The sequence below is a fragment of the Littorina saxatilis genome, linkage group LG2, assembly GCF_037325665.1.
Source record: "Littorina saxatilis isolate snail1 linkage group LG2, US_GU_Lsax_2.0, whole genome shotgun sequence".
Classification (NCBI taxonomy): domain Eukaryota; kingdom Metazoa; phylum Mollusca; class Gastropoda; order Littorinimorpha; family Littorinidae; genus Littorina; species Littorina saxatilis.
Window position 1 is genome coordinate 29,783,297 of NC_090246.1, and position 19,480 is coordinate 29,802,776.

Sequence of the window (19,480 nt, forward strand, 5' to 3'; positions counted from 1 at the left end):
CAGATAGGGTCAGGCTTGTAAGTGGGATAAGGCCGCCCTTCGGCTCACATTCTAAGATAGGGTCAGGCTGGTACGTGGGATAAGGCCGCCCTTCGGCTCACATTCTCAGATAGGGTCAGGCTGGTACGTGGGATAAGGCCGCCCTTCGGCTCACATTCTCAGATAGGGTCAGGCTGGTACGTGGGATAAGGCCGCCCTTCGGCTCACATTCTCAGATAGGGTCAGGCTGGTACGTGGGATAAGGCCGCCCTTCGGCTCACATTCTCAGATAGGGTCAGGCTTGTACACGGGATAAGGCCGCCCTTCCACCAGGACACATACCAAACATCAACAACCTAAGTGCTTTCTGTGCAAATTGGGATTTTTTATGAAAGAATTTGCATTAAAAAGGCGTTAGAGATAGTGAGCCCAACCATTTTCACAGGAAGGACTCTGATTAAAAAACAAAAGGTTCCAAGAGCTAAGTACGTGATGTTAATTTTGTTGCAGGTCCCTTCATTCATCACACTGATCGCAAGGTCGTCCTGGCAACCGTTGTGGGTGACTGACCCGCTGCCCAAAAAGCAACAAACGTAAGTACATTATACGCTAAATTTTCTTGTATATATCTATATCTATTTTATTTGCATGGTGCTTGACCAAAAATAGTGTTGCATGTTCTGTTGACATTTGGACAGAAAATGGCTGAACATTTTGGTGACAAAAAAGCCACTTCATCTTCTGTCTGTCTCCTATTTCATGTTGCCCGGTTGATAAAACTGCACTGGGAAGTATTTTGTTTGGTACATACAAGAAGCGTTAAAACTTTTGTTCACACATTTGTTGCACGGTACACCAATTTTAAGCGCTGTTACTGTCGACAATGCGGGTTCTCTTGTTGTATTTTGTTATTCCAGAAGCGAATAGCATGACGTCATGAAACTATGACATTTGGTGTATGTTGGTGGCTCATTGAAATCTTCTACGCATATTTCGACAAAATGCCTCTGAAATTAAGATTCATTTGATTCATTCAGAAATTTTTACCAAAAACAAAACTACAACAAACAAACAAACAAACAAATAAACAGACAAACATAGGCTACAAAAAGCAAACAAAAGAAAAGGCACTCATCTGTTTGTTATGACAAGATGCATTTCAGTCTACCGCTGAACACGCGGGGGAGTACACCTGTCGTGCTACGGGGGAGTAATCAGTCTATTTTCGTAAGTAACGAAATGTTTACTCGGGAGTACTCCTCTTCAGGGGAGTAATTCGCTGGAGCTACACCGGCCACAGGACTGAAACAACATTCCACAAGTTAAATTATATACCACCTTTTTGTGTGTAAAATAAAACCCTTCATTCTACCATCCTCATGGAATCTCTTCTAACAAAAAAAGAGAGACACATGTTAGAATCAAATCATTGGCGGGTGAAACAATCGTCTCTAACGGGCCCCGTCAAAATTCTGCAGGCTGATTAGCGCGTCCTCTGGGGACGCCCACGAGACGGGCTCCCGGATGAAAGGACGTTAACTCCGATGTTGTCGAGGCAGGGTTAATTCCCCTTGGGGAAAAAGCGGCAAGAGAACATTCAGCGGTGTGTTTGTAAAGAAGTTGTGTGTGTGTCTTCAAGGCAAGGCGAAGAGCAAGGTTTGCCTAATCGATCGAAAGACTTGTGGTTATTATCGGACCTGAATTCTGTACTCAGGAGTTCCGTTTGTGTGACAAAGATGAGCCTTTTTACATTTAGTCAAGTTTTGACTAAATGTTTTAACATAGAGGGGGAATCGAGACGAGGGTCATGGTGTATGTGTGTGTGTGTGTGTGTGTGTGTGTGTGTGTGTGTGTGTGTGTGTGTGTGTGTGTGTGTGTGTGTCTGTCTGTCTGTCTGTCTGTCTGTCTGTCTGTCTGTCTGTCTGTCTGTCTGTGCGTGTGTGTGTGTGTAGAGCGATTCAGACCAAACTACTGGACCGATCTTTATGAAATTTTACATGAGAGTTCCTGGGAATGATATCCCCGGATGTTTTTTTCTTTTTTTCGATAAATACTTTTGATGACGTCATATCCGGCTTTTTGTAAAAGTTGAGGCGGCACTGTCACACCCTCATTTTTCAATCAAATTGATTGAAATTTTTGTAAAGCAATCTTCGACGAAGGCCGGACTTCGGTATTGCATTGCGGTGGCTTAAAAATTAATTAATGACTTAAGTCAAAATTACGTTCATCTTATTCTTCATTATTTTCTGATTCCAAAAACATATAGATATGTTATATTCGGATTAAAAACAAGCTCTGAAAATTAAAAATATAAAAATTATGATCAAAATTAAATTTCCGAAATCGATTTAAAAACAATTTCATCTTATTCCTTGTCGGTTCCTGATTCCAAAAACATATAGATATGATATGTTTGGATTAAAAACACGCTCAGAAAGTTAAAGCGAAGAGAGGTACAGAAAGGCGTGCTATGCAACACAGCGCAACCGCTACCGCGCTAAACAGGCTCGTCACTTTCACTGCCTTTTGTACGAGCGGCGGACTACGGTCATTGTGAAAAAATGCAGTGCGTTCAGTTTCATTCTGTGAGTTCCACAGCTTGACTAAATTTAGTAATTTCGCCTTACGCGACTTGTTTATTTTTTAGACAGGTTGGCTAGGTTTCTTTGTGTGTGTGTGTTTGTGTGGTGTTTTCTGCCAGCTAAATTCTCTGAGTCCTGTAAGCCAGGCTAGTTGTTCTGTTTTTATATATATAAAAAAATGGTATTGGGGGTGGGTTGTGAAGGGGGGTGGGTGGGTGTGGGGGGGGGTTGGGTGTAGGGTTAAGGATGGGGGAGGGGGTGGGGGAAGCTTGATCTGCCGCTTAAACTAAATCTTCGGTACCGTACGGTATATGTCATGAATTAACCTTCATGTGTCTGTGGTGATTGTCCCTCTATCAACTATATAAAAGTTTTCCAAATGCTTCCAGATGCCCTAAACTTGTTTTTTTTCAGCATAGTAAGTAAACAAGTCTAAAGAATATATTTAAGCATATTGGTCCATATACCTTTGATATATGAACGGACATTTTCCAAATCCTCTCCACGACTTCTTGAGAGGAGCGGGTCTTGCATATCTGCATCTGCAATCACGTGCGTACATATGTACATAATATGTGTCCTAGTTATTTTTCCCAAGATTTATATAAAAAAAGAATCTTCCCTGTTCTATTTTCTCTTACTTTTTTCTTCTTCAGTTTTTCTGATTTTCTTTTTTTTTAGTGAACTTTTTCCTTGTCCTCTCGACCTCTTGCGTCTGTTCTTTTTCTTTGTTGTTGTTGTTGTTGTTGTTGTTGTTGTTGTTGTTGTTGTTGTTGTTGAAACGTCGAAATCTTGAAACTTAGACATCATATCCCTTATCTAGTGGCGAGCTCCTCGTATGTTCTAAGTCAGTCGCTTGCGCAGCTGCAGCTATGTGAAGCTTGAATTACTTCTCCCTGTAATAACTCCAGAACAACGATTTGTAATCCGTCCTTTGAAGTGGGCTTATGTTGTGCTAATGTTTGCTTTGATCACAATCATTCAGGTCGGAGCGATGTCACCTCAACCTTTCCATTTTCTCCCCCGAAAATATTGACCCCCCCCCCCCCCCCCATGAAAACCCGAGTAAAAATATTGATTTCGTTCCCTCGGTGGTCTTCGGGTTCTGTTCCTGCGCAAATATGGTTTTCTTTCAAAACAGAAAATAAATAGGGCCGTGTGATGATGCTGGAATAGTTTTTGTCCACGCAAACTATGCTAACAACTCTTGGTCACACGCAGCCTTGCACTCAGGTATGCAAGATCACACGCACGCACGCACGCACGCACGCACGCACGCACGCACGCACGCTTACCCACCGACACACACACTTAGCCACCCAAAAACATCTCCACACACACACCCCCCCATACACACACACGCACGCACACACACACACACACACACACACACACACACACACATGCACACACACACACACGACCATGAAACATTCGTGTGGAAGCTTTATGAGCACCCGCGGCACAGAGAGGATTTGCAGTGACTTACTGGCGGTTCCAGCCAGGCTTTGAACTCTCTGGCCGTGGGCAACAATCCAGTCAGCTCTTAATGACGTTGGTCACGAAGGCTCCAAAAGAATGATGGCCGTGAAGCATCCGCACTGTGATCTTGCCGTAGAGTTCCTGTCCTGCTCTAGTTCTCGTTTGATCTCATCTACTCTTGTGATCAGCGCAACGACCCGGTTAAGTAACGTTGTACATGTATGTACTTGCGTTTTGGTACAATAAACTTCATTTGAGGTAAAAGATGCGCGTCGTTCGCAGGGGTGTCTATTAAGTTACTGGCAAGCCCGATCAGAATACAGTCTGATGACACGGGACCGAACATCTGAAGCGACTGAAAACTCGAGGAGATACAATGGTGACCATGATGAGTAGGGAAATACATGTTTGTATAAATAGGTAAATAATAATAATGATAATGCATAATATTTGTAAAGCGCGTGTATCCAGGGTTAAAGCGCTGTACAATCAAAATCACAAAACCATAACATTATCCACAGTGCAATCACAATGGTTCCATCTCTTATGCCCTGCGCGTTATTTCTTGAATCTCATATCATTTCACTCGCCTGAACTTAACAGCCACAAGACTACAAAACCGGTCTTTCGCACTTCCGGAACAAATTCCTTGTCCTATTCTGAACTCTACGATGGTTGTGTAAACAGTCAAGGTCAGCTGTCAAATGAGGGGGCTTGGCATTTGATCGATCGCAGTCAGTTCTCTTGACTGGGTTAGGCAGGCGACTTCACACGTTCTTGCCGTTAGACTCCATTTGAGAAGCCGTTCTGGTAATAGGCATCGTAGTCATTACGATTCCGAATGATACATATTAAGCAGTCTGCTAGTAGTTTGCAGATGGGAGAAACTGAGGACTTCCGTGAAGAAGACGTTGAGATGATCACATTAAACGGACACCCCTTTTCGCGTAAATATTTGTGACCCTCCACCACGGAATGAGTCGCATGTCACCTTTGCATGATTTTCATATTTTTACATTTTCCTAAAGAGTTTTTTTATGCTCTATCCAGTGGTGGAACCCGTTTTAGAAAAGAGCGAAAACTGTTTGAGTTATAAGCCTGTGACTGAGGTGACCCTCACACTGTTACCAAACACTCCCCGGACTTACATTAAGCCTAGCGCAGAACCGCGCGAGGTGACATGCGACTCATTTCGTGGTGGAGGGTCACATTTCTGCTCACTATCTCAGATCTGCCCAGGGTTTCTTCTTCTTCTTGTCGTTCGCCAATGCTAAACTTGGAGTCCAGCTCTGGTAATGAAGCTGGTGGTCTTATGAAGAGCCTCCACAGGTCCATGCAGCTTCTCATGAAGGGGCACCGGCCTGGTCCAGATCTCTCTCCTCAGGGGCTGGAGATTCCCGCAGTCCTGCAGGATGTGGGCTGCATCCTGCTCTGCGTCTCCACAGTGACACATGGGGGAGGGCACGGCTCGCAGTTTTTTGTGCTTTTACATGGAATAGAATAACACCATCATTCCACGAATAAAAAAAAACAAGAAAGGTAGGTTTTAATGTATTGTTTTGTCAATATCAAACGTTCCAACAACCTACTTTTCTTGTTTTTTGATTCACCATCCTTCCACGAACCAAAAATCAACGTCCTGTGCATAGTTAGGATTTAGTTGATGAATTAATTCCTGTCACGTTTCAATATATCACTTAAGGTGATTATGAACCGGTTAATTACTACTAATTAACTAACCACACCACGATCCACTCTCGCAGGCATACAATTAAATAGAGTCAACAAAAGTATAAGTTTCAGACGCCTGTTTATGTATAAACTCTCCACCTCCCTCGAGCCTTCACTCAAAATATGTTCCTTTTACGTTCTCAACACGTAAAAAAACCAGTGTTCACTGACAAAATGCCAGTAGTATATAGAAAATTATAGTAACACGCTGAACCCGTGTAAATATAGTTAAATGAGAATGTTCTGTTCAAAAAGCTCTAGTTCATGCAGGGGTCAACACCCCACGTTGTCACTACTCCAATGAAATCACAGATAAGAAAAGACAACGGTGGTCAACGGGGTGCGTACGACATGGTGCACTTAGCTTTATCTCTGCTGCTGCTGCTTAGCCGGTATGCTGGTTAGTCGGTTCGCTGGTTAGCCGGTTCGCTGGTTAGCCGGTCCGCTGGTTAGCCGGTCCGCTGGTTAGCCGGTCTCCTGGTTAGCGTAGCTTCAACAGGTCCCGCCAAAGTCAGCCGTGCAGATGTTACAGGAACGTAACGAAACGAAACGAAACGAAGGCTGCAAACAGAAAGCATCGGTGCACTAAACATGTCAGCTACCCCTCACCCACCACCTTAAAACATGTCATCTTTAAATATCTCATCGAGCACGTGGGCCTGCACAAAACGGACTTTTTACAACAACAAAACAGTCATTTTCCGTCCTTCTCTCCCTATCTGCAAAAACCATATACAGATTAGTATTTTAGCGTCACAGAGAGTAAATTATGCGCTAACCTGGAAAGAACAACAGAGAGTATTTCATTCCACAACACAGACTCATCAACAGCGTTAAATAATGATTTATTACCTCAAAAGCCTATGATTGTACTCTCAATGGAAGCAAAGTCCGCCTCCTCCCTGGAACAGCCTCTGTTCGTCAACAGTGACCAAAAACCTCCAGAACCCCTTGTCGAATCCTTATGCGAAAGCCATCGCCGACGAAGGAAAGTTGACGACTTGTCCTCAGCAAAGTACTGGCAGTGAGACAGGAAAAACTAGTGGAAGCTCCCCTAGAGTGCCGAATACAATATTCGGTGAAAAACCATCATACTCTAGAAACTGTGTATTAGATCCTTCCCCTTCTGCCGCTGGGTGTCAAGTGCGCCGCCCTTGTGTCTCTCCCAGACAACCTAGCCAATAACACGTGACTGACCTTGTCACAAAACCAGTCCAGCTATACACAATTCTGCCTCCCAAGCAGAAAAAAGACACGAGAAACTTAATCCCTGAAAATCCCGTGCGCGCTGTCAGCGAAAAACCGTCAGCCCTATGACAGCAAAAACCCCCACTGTGAAACTCGTGCGCTACAAAACATCCGTGCTGATTGAGCACTGTCAGCAAACTCTGCTGTAGCCCAATATCACGTACAGGCGCTTTCTATCCTAATCGACCAAGAACAGGCACTCCACTGAGTGACACTTTCTTGGTCTCTGTCACCCGATCGTGACAATTCCGCAGGTTGAAATAATTAGTGGCGTTTTTGAAAGGTTCCAATTCTGCACAGGAAGCATCCAAGGTGTTCATTTTGGGTATGTGTCCAAATTGAAGGATGGTGTTAACCCACGTCAAAGCCTGGCCAAGTCTGAGATGGTTAGCCGAATCGTTTACTCGGGAAGGACTGTGCCTTTAACCGTATCGGCTTGGATGTAGGCCCTACAGAACAGTCAGTGGTGTTCTGTACTACCGTGGAGACGTCTTCAACGCGTTCATGGCTTTGTCTCCTACACCAAACCTTGCCTTCTCCTTCCTTTTACACCTCCCCTCAGCGAAAGTCCTACAAGCGCAATCACATTATATGGACTTGAAGACTGAAGAGAAAGTACAGTGAACTGTCATGAATTGTCGTTGACAGACAAGACGACAGTTATTCGCCAGTTCAGAAGTGCGTTTATTAGCGCGGAAACGGAAAATGACATTTTGAATAATTTATGTTAGTGTCACAGGGCCTTGGGTATTAAGACATCTTAATTCAAGTTCGACACAGAACAGCATTTCAGACCTGCAGTTCTGATAAGGCGAGTTCACTAAGCGTTCTGTAGTATGGATACGCTAAGGCATCCTCTTCAACCCGATAAATGGAGAACAGTTTAACTAATCCAAGTGCAACACAGAACAGCTTTTAAACCTGAGGGTCGTCTCGAAACCTTCGGCGTAAATTAAGCCATCAAAGTTTAAGTGCAGCTTAGAACTACATTTTAGAACTTGACCAGCCGAGTTCACAAAGCGGTTTTTTTAGTATGTAAACGCTAAAGCATCCCCTGAGACCCAATACATGGTGTAAGGTTAAACGAATTCACGTACAACACAGAACAGCTTTTAAACCCTGCAGCTCATGTCTCAAAGCCTTCGGTGAAAAGCCATCCAGATTCAAGTACAACTCAGAAACGGCCGGCACGGAGGGGGACGCCGCGAAACTCTAACAGATCGCCGTGAATTCGCATCGATTCAATACATGGATGGGGGGATTCCGCGGCGCTCTATTTTGTCTGTCACTCCCGGATCCACTCTCCGATCCATATATTTTCTCCCTCCTTTACGCCGCCGCTTCGCCTACATGGCTGGCATTGCCATTTTGGTTCTAGCTGCGCGCTTGAGCCGTTGCCTCTGTCCCGTGAGTCCGAATCCGAGACCATTGAGACCCAACAAATTCGATGAGTACACCAGGATGAACTGCAGCGGTGCCGTGAGTAAACTTTCATTTGCTGTTGATGAAGGATGGAATTATTGAGGATTGGTGTCTTGATTTGGAAGTTTTGACGTTATCGCTTTTGATTTTCGGGTTCCGTTTTCCGTTTGATGTTTAAGAAAACGTGACGAGGGAGGGGGCTTTATTCCCCACACTGCTTCTTTCCATCTGTAAACTGGAAGGGGTGTTTATTTTTTGATAATCACCCAGCAACAAAAAAATAACCAACCAGCAACACGCTTGAATCCTCGATAGGTCAGGGGTTGAGAAGCTTCACTTTGTGGGCACTACTTTTAGCGACTGAAAAGTTCCAAATGGTCAAATGTAGGAAATATACATTTCTGGAGCACACACCACAAACATACCGCATTTGAACTAACAACTACATGCTTGAACACACGAAATTCAATATAAAATCCGTAAGTTTAGTTAGATTGTTTTCTGAACCGAAATCTATACCCGTGTACAAACCATCGGCGCGAGAAAGTTGTCAAGGCAAGTAACTCTCATACTTTGATTAGAGACTAGAGTTGCTCCCCTTTTGGATTTCTTCACTTGGCCGCTTACACAAAAAGAATGCAACCCGTCGGTCAGTTATCAACAATATTTCATTTCATAAACAGAATGCACGCAAGCAAATGCACACATCCTTTTGATTACATGATAATGAAGCGGTTTAAAACACTGTTTCGCCTAAAAAAAACGAACTTCATACAGTATTTGACGTTGAAACACGGGGGCAAAAGTGCGTCTGCTACGCAATACGACGAAAGAACATTTCTCCAGCAAAACAAAAACATGAAAAGAACGCAAACGTATCTGACTTTATCACCGCAACAGAACACCAGCATAACTGTATACTTGATTTTATTCCAATCCAAAGAAACTGATATCAAGTGTTAGCAGAATTGAATGGTTTTTACTGAACTATTTCACCGCGCTTCACATCCAGAGTGATTAGGATTCGATCAAACTGTGGTACGCACATATCTATTTTTCCTCGAAAAAAATGAAGAAGGGAGGAATAAATAGATTACACACTTCGTCTCAGTAGATATTAGTAATAATGGTCTCCGTTCGCTGTCATGAAAAAGCTCGGATTTTTCATGATACACTAACTTCGACCATTATTTTAAATATGCACTGAGACATCTACGTACTTGCTGTTATATATCATAATTATATATACCTCCCTCTCCCTCTCTATCTTTCACAATCACACACAAACGTCACACACACACACACACACACACACACACACACATGCGCGCGCTCGCACATGCACACACACGCGCACGCACGCACGCACACACACACGCCGCTGGCACGTACGCACGCACACACACACGCACGCACAAACACACACACCCACAGACACGGACACACACACACACACACACACACACACACACACACACACACACACACACACAAAAACCACACACACACACAATGTGTATGTAATCATTTTCAAAGCCACCTGTTGCTTACACATAGATATCAAATTACACTTTTGAAGCTCAGTCGGTCCGGTTTCATACCCAGAACTATGCATATACTGGATATGCATCAGCGATTATAATATGAAACATGTCAGACGTCATATATATGCATAATCGTGGTGCGATATGCCTTATTGCGAAAACAAAAGAGCTCGTGTGGTTATGTGAGATATTAAAAATCACACTAAGTGGTAACTCTTTTCTACAACTGCTGTTACTGTGCATATTGCAGTTTGGAGATACATTTCTCAACCAGTTTTGCTTTCTTATTGCTCTTGCAGAATAAAACAACACGCCCACGTAGCGTCACACACACACAGTCACACACACGCACGAACACACACACAGACACTGACACACGTACACACAAATACGCACACACAACACACACTCAAGCTAACACACACACACACACACACACACACACATACACACACACACACACACTCACACACACAAACAAACACACACACACACACCCACACCCCACACTGTCACACACACATACACACACTCACACTTGCACACACACACACACACTCACACACACACACACGCTACTCCCCACACACACACACACCCTCTCCCCCACCCATCCCCTTTCAACCCAACCCCACCCACCCCCCAAACACAGCAAGACAGAAGAGGACGAACACAGAGAAGGGGAACAAGGGCTGCCATGAAGAATGATGGTGCAAGTCGGATTTCTCTTTACCATTGCTGCATATTCATGAACGAGGACTTGTCAAGCGAGAAGCGATGTGATTGGTGTATTCCCACCAGGCAGATATACTGCACTGAAGATCATTTTCGGCATGAATTTTTACACACATTTTGTTGATACTGATTCAATTGTTCTGTGTGTGATGAACACCGTCGTTTTTTTAAAAAGTCTAAGCTTACTTGTTGCTGCGTGGTCTTTAAAGAGTGTGTCAAAAACAAAATGTGTAGACGATGGCGTTGTTGTTGTTGTTGTTGTTGTTGTTGTTGTTGTTGTTGTTGTTGTTGTTGTTGTTGTTGTTGTTGTTGTTGTTGTTGTTGTTGTTGATTCGTGTAGTTTTGGAAGCACAACAAGTCGCACTATCAAATACCACCACAGTCTATCCGTTGTGTTTTGTTTGCCCTCGTTATAGACCAGAACCTCAAAGTTCTTCCTAATGTTTTGTTTTTGTTTCTAATTAAACTTTAGGCAAACGTAACGTTTTTTTTTTAATTCTTACTTTTGTCCTTTTTGTCGTCACCATTCATTTATGTTCTGACATAAGGCCGACACATTTATACACATTTATTCAGTACTGGATGGGTACTGAGCTGTGGTTTAGCCTCTGCGATAGGGAGATTTGGAACCAGTGTCCCAACAGAATAACCTCCTCGTAAAGGGGAGGCTTCCTGGTACGTTTGTGGATCTCTCTTTTGAATCGCCATTTTTTTCTTACGTTATTTTTTTTTTATATTTGTCGGACTTTTTTTTTCTCAGTGAGGGCAAAAGGTTAAACCAAAAAATTCTTTAAACCTCGGAAATGTGTCAAATATTTGTTAGCCATTTCAGGAAATTTACCAATGAAAATAAATGCTAGGAACATTCCTGCAGGTATTTATTGACCCCTTCGTCTTCGTGGAAGATTAATGTCTCTTATAGGTTTCCAATGGTACAGCTTTTTCTCTCTTGTTTGTGATATCGACGGTTGAATTTGCACACACACACACACACACACACACACATACACACACACATGCACGCACGCACGCACCCACACAAGGACGGACGCACGGACGGACGCACACACACACACACACACACGCACACACACACACACACACACACACACATATACACAGACACACACACACACACACACACACACTCAAGATCACCTCACATAAAAAAAACATCCACTCCTTAACCATTGTTCGTCGTCTATCATTGTCATTGTGGGGGACTTTTATACGCAGCCCATTTATGTGATTATCTGGAAGCGTAGCCCCCTGACAGAAATCGAACTACACTCAAAGGGCACGAAAAGCCGACATAGAGGTTTTCTCACACAACGCGAGTTTTGAATCAATGTCCTCCCCTATCGCTTAATGGGTTAGGGAGCTATATTTCTTCCCCACCCACTCAGGGATGAGTTAGGCTAGAGGATAAAGTACCTAATTTTAGTCGGACATTGGCTTGAGACGGTCGTTTAAGCTTCTTTTGCTCTGCAGTAGGAGGGGTTGTGTTAGTGTAGATGGGGTTGTTAAGGCTATGTGGGCTGACAGCTGAGTTTAAAGACTTGAGTATACCGTTCCACTCTTATCTGTCGGGAGTCGATACATGTATATATTGTGCAGTATTACGTTAGAGAACAATTCACCTTCAACTTGTATCTGGTGTCCTTTTCTTCCTTGCTCGCTTCTTTCAACTCCTGTGGAGCATACGAATGCCGCCGTCTTCTTTGGGGCCGCCAGGTCGCGAAACAACTTCTTCTCCAGGGGGGTCCTAATCAGGATTAATTTTTTTTGTTAACGCCCTCACGGTTATACCATTAGGGGCATGTTCCCCGGTGTTATCCCGACTTAAGATGATTTAAAAACAAAAGTGCCGGCGCGAAGGAGGTTTGGCTGTCGTTCTCGAGCTCCTATAGCCACCAAGGCACCAGAACTGGAGATGGCCATGCTTTTTGGTTTTTTTTACCTCCTGCAGTGGGCAGCCCTGGAGTAAGTGGGTGGTGTTCATATGTGCAGTGTTACAGGGACACATCTCTCAGTGCCCTTCCTTTTGTTTGTTAGAGAGGTGTGCTTGCATCCTGTCGTTTCCAGTTCTTAATTTGATCAAGGCGGTTCTTAATTGAGCCCGAAGTCGACTTCGCGTAAATATCTTTCGCGAAGTATTTTTTTTTTTACCGAAAACTCAGTGCTAAAGCTTCGTGCGGCCAGCTTCGCGAAGTTAAGGACAGGCTTCAGGATGACTTTCTCTGCTCGGTTGAGTAGCGGTAAGCCTTGTTGTGTTGGGGGTGTTCTTGGTTTGAACAAAAACTGTATTCAATTTTAGTATCGTGATTATTTGTCATAAAGGATCCGTACTCAAGCATAATGCTAGTATATGTTTTAGCGAATCCTGACAGAAAAATTACAGAAATAACAGAAAATGGGGAGCTCTTGTAGCTATCTTTCTTCCATGCGATGGTTTCCTTTCATCTTGGTATGAGACCAGGTTGTTTTGCTGTTTTTAAAAGACCTTCTTCGTTGGAAAGTCAGTCAGCTGTTTCGTTTCCGCGGACTCCACAGCGGACAGGAACCTCCCAGAGTGGGACTTCAGCTTTCGCACGCAGAGTGTACCAGTTGGAGTACATGTATACACGCTTAGCAAAGTATTGCCTGGGTTAAGAGCTAGAGTACATTGTCGCAGACAGTTTATGCAGGCAGACATAATTCATTATGCATTCAGTATGATCCCGTCGACGTGCCATGCTTTACCGTACCACAGACACAGACAGACAGACAGACAGGCACACACACACACACACACATACACACACACACGCGCGCGCACATATTCATCCATCCATCCCTCCATCTACCCGTCCATAACCACAAACTATTAAAGCAGGATGACACCAACCAGGCGTATGTAGCCTATATATATACTGTATCCGTCATGCACACGGACAGCGACTTGCGTCAGCCCACAAGTTCGATAAATCGTTACAAATGACACAATCATAAGCACAGGCACGGGAAACTGATTTGGAGGGAAATTATCGGTGTGGTTCGGCGATTACCAGACTACACATACACCCCCTCCCCTCCCTTTTAAGACCATGCTTCCTCAGACTTTCTGTTCATAGCCTTTGTAAATATATCCTCAGTTTAAGACTCTCTCCTTTTTAAGACCTGATTTTCTCAGATTTTGAGGTCTTTAGAGGGACCGGGGAGGGGGGGGGGCACAGTACATCACACAAAAGCCCTAAATACCGAGGCAATGTTGGTATGTATCTGAGTGGAAAGATTCTCTCATTCAATATAGACAACCTTGACAGACGGGTGATGGTTTACATGATGATTTGCATTAGAAGGATACCATCCTTAAAGCGTGCCCCACTGACGAGGTCAGTCCAGACAACGGAAAAAATGAGGCCGCGGAGTCAGTCTTTCCCGCGTTCCTCACTGCACGTGCTTAGGGCGGTTCGGACACTGTCAGCCCCATCACCACCACCAAAAACCCCATCCCCAAAACGCTGGCAGAGTGGATCGATAGAAAATCATTGGCCACAAATACACCTTGCTGTCTTTTACGCACGATTACTCTCACCTCCCACCCTCTTCCTCCTCAGTGTTGCCTCCTCGTGGCTGTATTTGTTAATCGCCGTGACGAAATTACCCACCGTCCCCCTGCCATTTACGTCCGCCTCCTTTTTCCGCCTCCGCAGTTACCTCCTCGACGAGACCCCACCCTACCCCTCACTCCTTACCCCCTCCTCGTTACTCCTAATCCCGCATTCGCTTGCGCGTACACGTATCCCCTTTTGTTTGTCAGAGAAATAGTGGGATTTTTAAATCCGGCAATTGTGGGTGAAAAAAAAGGAATAGATGGATAGACAGGAGGACAAGAGAGAGAGAGAGAGAGAGAGAGAGAGAGAGAGAGAGAGAGAGAGAGAGAGAGAGAGAGAGAGAGAGAGAGAGAGAGAGAGAGAGAGAGAGAGAGAGAGAGAGAGGAATTAAAGCAACATTTGAAACAAATTTGACATTAAAGGGTTGTCCTGTTGTCGATGTTGTCAGTGCATTAGATCTGTGAAATCCTGGACCGCTACAACTGTGTCCGCCCCACACGCCCACCCTAACCCGATTCCGCTGTTTTATATCCTTTTAATTTGTTTTCCACACTGAGCGTCAAAACGGGGATGTCTAACAAACAAGAAAAAAGACACACACAAAATGGACACAAAGAAAAAATCTGATCCCAAACTCTACCCCTGCCCGATTACACAACCTTTTTGTCTCTTTGTTTTAACCTGGGGTCGTAAAACCCGCGATGTTTAACACTACTTCATGCACACACACAAAAATCCCATTTGTTTTTGACTTACTGTGCCCCACGCAACAAATGTTGGCTCCCTGTCTCTCTTACTGACAGGGTGACAAAAAAGTGAACAGTCACGACAGTGAGAAATTGGAAAATATCCAGCTCTTTTGCTGTGGCAAATTGGGAATGCTGGAGCTCATTTCCCGCATGTGTGAAAAAAGATGCGAATCTGAGGCGTGACAAATGTGAAATCTTTCAGCGCATTAGCAACCCTGGAAAGAGCTAGGGCAAATGCATCCGATGGACTGAAAAGACATGTTATTTTTAGCCAGATTAAAATTGTTGAAAGCCATGTGATGTAGTTCATAATCTGAAATGATGACGCAATTCATTTCATGTCATTGTTTTCTGGAACGCATTAAAGTAGGACAGTGCAAAAAAAAAAAAAAAAAAAAAAAAAAAAAAAACCACCAACCAACAAACAAACTCGAAAACAATGCCGTCTAGTTGAGGGCAAGGAATCAGCGGTAAATCCTGTCTAAGTAGTTAGTCGGGTTAAAATTGTTAAAAACCAGATATTGAATAATCTTAAATGTTGGGATTAATTTACTTTTCTTCTATCTTTTTTTTTCCCCATTACTTTATTGTCCCATCGCTGGGAAATTCGGGTCGCTTCCTCCCAGTGGAAAGCTAGCAGCAACGGAGTCGCGCTACCCAGGTGTGTGCGTGTTTAGGTGTATTCAGCCACCTGCACTTATGGCAGAATGACCAAGATCTTTAACGTGCCATTGTGGTGACACGGGGGTGGGAGATGGATACCGTCTCTGGGTCTGCACATAAAGTTGACCCGTGTCCGTCCCGGCCCGGATTCGAACCAGCGACCTCTCGATCACAAGTCCAGTGCTCTACCACCTGAGCTACCCGGGCCCCCTGAAGTGCATTAAAGACGCAGTCCTTCCCGTGTGGACGATTCAGCTCGATCACCATCTCAGATCTGCCCAGGCTTTTACATGGGATGAGATAAAGCCACTGGAGATACATTTCTCAATCAGTTTTGCTTCCTTATTGCTCTCACAGAATAAAACCACACCCCCACGTGGCGTCACACACACACACAATCACCCACATGCACTAACACACAGACACAGACACACGCACACACACATACGCACACACACATACACACATACACACACACCCACATACACACACTCAAGCAGACACACACACACACGTACACACACCCACATACACACACATATACACACACACACAAACACACATACACACACACACACACACACACACACACACACACACACACACACACACACACACACACACACACACACACACACACACACACCCTTCCCCCTTCACTATACCTCCATATGGACACATACCTGGCAGACTCATGTACATTGAATTTTATTTGATGAATTAATTACGCGGGTTGAAACAAGTGCCAAGTTTCAACATTAACTCATAAAAAAAATCCTACCATGCAGAAAAAGCAAGCAGCATGTTAATTTTTGGTATGTGTCCAAGCGGAGGGATGGTCTTATCTGATGTGAAATCTGGCCAGATCTGAAATGGTGAGCGGAGCCGTTGACACGGGTAAGATTGTGCCTTTAAAGTAGGACCCTGGAAAATCTCAAAACAGCCCATCCTTCGAATTCTTTCTGGTTTTCTGCAAGAAAATCCGCGAAAAATCCAGTTGAAGAAGTTTCGATTTTTCTCTTGCTTAAACGAAAGATCGATAGAAAAAAAATCCATTACTTAACACCATCACAAGTCTGGAGAGCTCTGGTTTGTTTCTTGCTTGACTGAATTTGATAACCGCCAGTCCATTTGTAACCGCATTGAGCCAGACAGCATTAGTGTCAATTTCTGCCGCGTTGGAAAGGGTTCCAACAAGGTCGTTGCCAATTTACGAATCTTCGCTTCGTGTTCGTGGCGTTAGTGGTTGAGTGAAAACGAGTATGGATTTACTTGAGTAATGTCATATCGTAAGCTCTGACTGTTGCTCACGAGATTGGTAGGACATCGCTAAATAAACTTCTTTGTAGGGCAAAGCGAAAGGCTTTACTGTGACTACGAGCGTATGAGGCAGGGTTTGGTTTGGTACTTGTGGTCTTTTGTTTCTCTCCGGTCTCTCTCTCTCTCTCTCTCTCTCTCTCTCTCTCTCTCTCTCTCTCTCTCTCTCTCTCTCTCTCTCTCTTTCTTTCTCTCTCTCTTTCTCTCTCTCTCTCTTTCTCTCTCTCTCTCTTCAGTACCTATTTTAGTGATTTCATTGTTCTTCATTCACCAGGTGTGAAACTGACCAAGATGGGCCATGTTTCTGGTGGAACTGTTATGTTGATTCGTAAATGTCTGTCGGATTTTGTTGAGACTATTGATACCAAGAGTGAAAATGTTTTGTGCGTAAAACTTTCAAAAGAATTGTTTGGTTGTGAGAAAGACATGATGTTTATTGGTCTGTATAATCATCCAGTGGGCAGCGTGTACTATGATAACAAAGATTATGATTGTACTCTAGAAATGCTAGAACAGTTTATTTTGTCTTTAATGGAAGCTGGCAGGGATGTGTACTATTTACTTGGAGGTGATTTGAACGCCCGAATAGGGGATTGGTGTCTTGAATGTGTTGATGAAGAAGATGATGATGAGGATGGTAATGTTTTTGAAAGAAAATCACAAGATGTTTTGACAAATAACTTTGGTAAAATACTGATTCAGTTTTGCTGCATGTTTCACCTTGTACCTCTGCATGGATTAGTACAACCAGGTTTCGATGATAAATTCACTTTTGTGTCTGAAAGAGGAAATAGTACTATTGATCACTTTTTGTCTTCAGTTGATTTTGTTGAATATGTAAATATGTTTTCTGTTGTCAACCGCATTGAGTCTCATCATATGCCTGTTCGGCTAGATGTGTGTGCTGCCCTAAAAATTGACGCTGATGTAGACAGTGAGAATAAGACTAGTTCAGAGAAACTGACTTGGGATTCCTCCAAAGCTAGTGTATTTTTAGATTTTCTTTCTTCACGTGAAGGTCAAACTGCCATCGATGACGCTGCTGCATGTATTGATGATAACTCTGACGCTGCCTTGACAATGTTTGTAAACACGCTTTTAGAAGCGGGTCGGTGCATGCGACGCACGGTGTTTTTTGGAGGCCGTCAGCGTCGTACGAGCCGATGGTTTGACACAGAGTGTAGGGAGGGAAAACGTGAAGTTAATAGATTACTTAGTCGGTACTCTCGCACTAGAAAGGTTGAGGATAAACTACAGTATTTGCAAAAAAGATCTGAATATCAAAATATGATAAAAGAGAAAAAGAAAGCACATAGAAAATCAGTACAAGGTTCTTTACTAGAAAACAAAACATCCTTCCATGTTCTGGTCAACGGTAAAGCGGTCTCGCCCAAGGGAGAGAAACCGTGCTACTATAAATATCGATGTCTGGAAAGATCACTTTGAAAACATTTTGGGACAGCACACAGCTTCAACGCCTGAACAAAACGAAAATGTAATAAATGAAGAAAGTGAGGAAGATGTACATATTTATGAATTGGATGAACAAATTTCGTTAGCTGAGGTAAAACAAGCCATTCGAAAATTAAAAGCAGGGAAAGCTTCTGGTATTGATGAAATACCAGCAGAATTTCTAAAAGCAGCTGAGAATATTGTTGCCCCTTTTCTCACTAAGTTCTTTAACCGTGTTTATGACACTGGTGTGTTTCCTAAACAATGGAGTCAGTCCGTGATAGTTCCTTTACTGAAAAAGGGTGATGTAAATAATCCTGGAAATTATAGGGGCATTTCCCTCCTGAGCACTATTAGTAAAGTTTTTACTTCCATCCTAAATAGGCGTCTGTATAAATGGGCAGAGAGTGAACACAAGATATGTGAAGAACAAGCTGGTTTTCGAAAAAACTATTCAACTATTGATCATCTTTTTACACTTGTGACTATGATTAAGAAATGTCTGTATGGACAAAGGAGAAGTAAACTGTACGTTGCTTTTATTGATTATTTGAAAGCTTTCGATTCTGTAGACAGGGATAGTTTGTGGGTCGTTCTTCAAAAAATAAAAACTTCGACGAAAATGCTCCGTATGCTACAAGGGATTTATGATTCTGTCCAGTCATGTGTAAGATGGGGCCCTGAAGTGTCTGACTTTTTTGATTGCCCTGCCGGGGTGAAACAAGGCTGCATGTTGTCTCCCCTGATTTTTTCCCTGTTAATTACTGAAGTAGCCGATAAAGTAACCTCAAATGGAAGGCATGGTGTTCAGTTTTTGCCTGGATTACAAGAAATTTTTTTGCTTCTTTTTGCTGACGATATTTGTTTGATTTCTACAACACCTGTTGGACTACAAAACCAATTGAACAATCTTGAACAAGCCTCCTCTGCCCTTGGCCTCAGTGTAAATTTAAAGAAAACAAAAGTAATGGTTTTTC

At 43.4% G+C, this 19,480-nt stretch overlaps 1 protein-coding gene across 1 annotated transcript in view; it reads left to right on the forward strand.

The window, feature by feature from the left end:
• LOC138958720 (FAD-dependent oxidoreductase domain-containing protein 2-like) overlaps positions 1-19,480 on the forward strand; it is a 189,041-nt gene that overhangs the window by 39,004 nt on the left and 130,557 nt on the right. Inside the window, exon 2 of the mRNA XM_070329973.1 lies at positions 490-572. The gene's annotated coding sequence lies outside the window, so the exon portion shown is untranslated. The remainder of the gene's footprint in view (positions 1-489; positions 573-19,480) is intronic.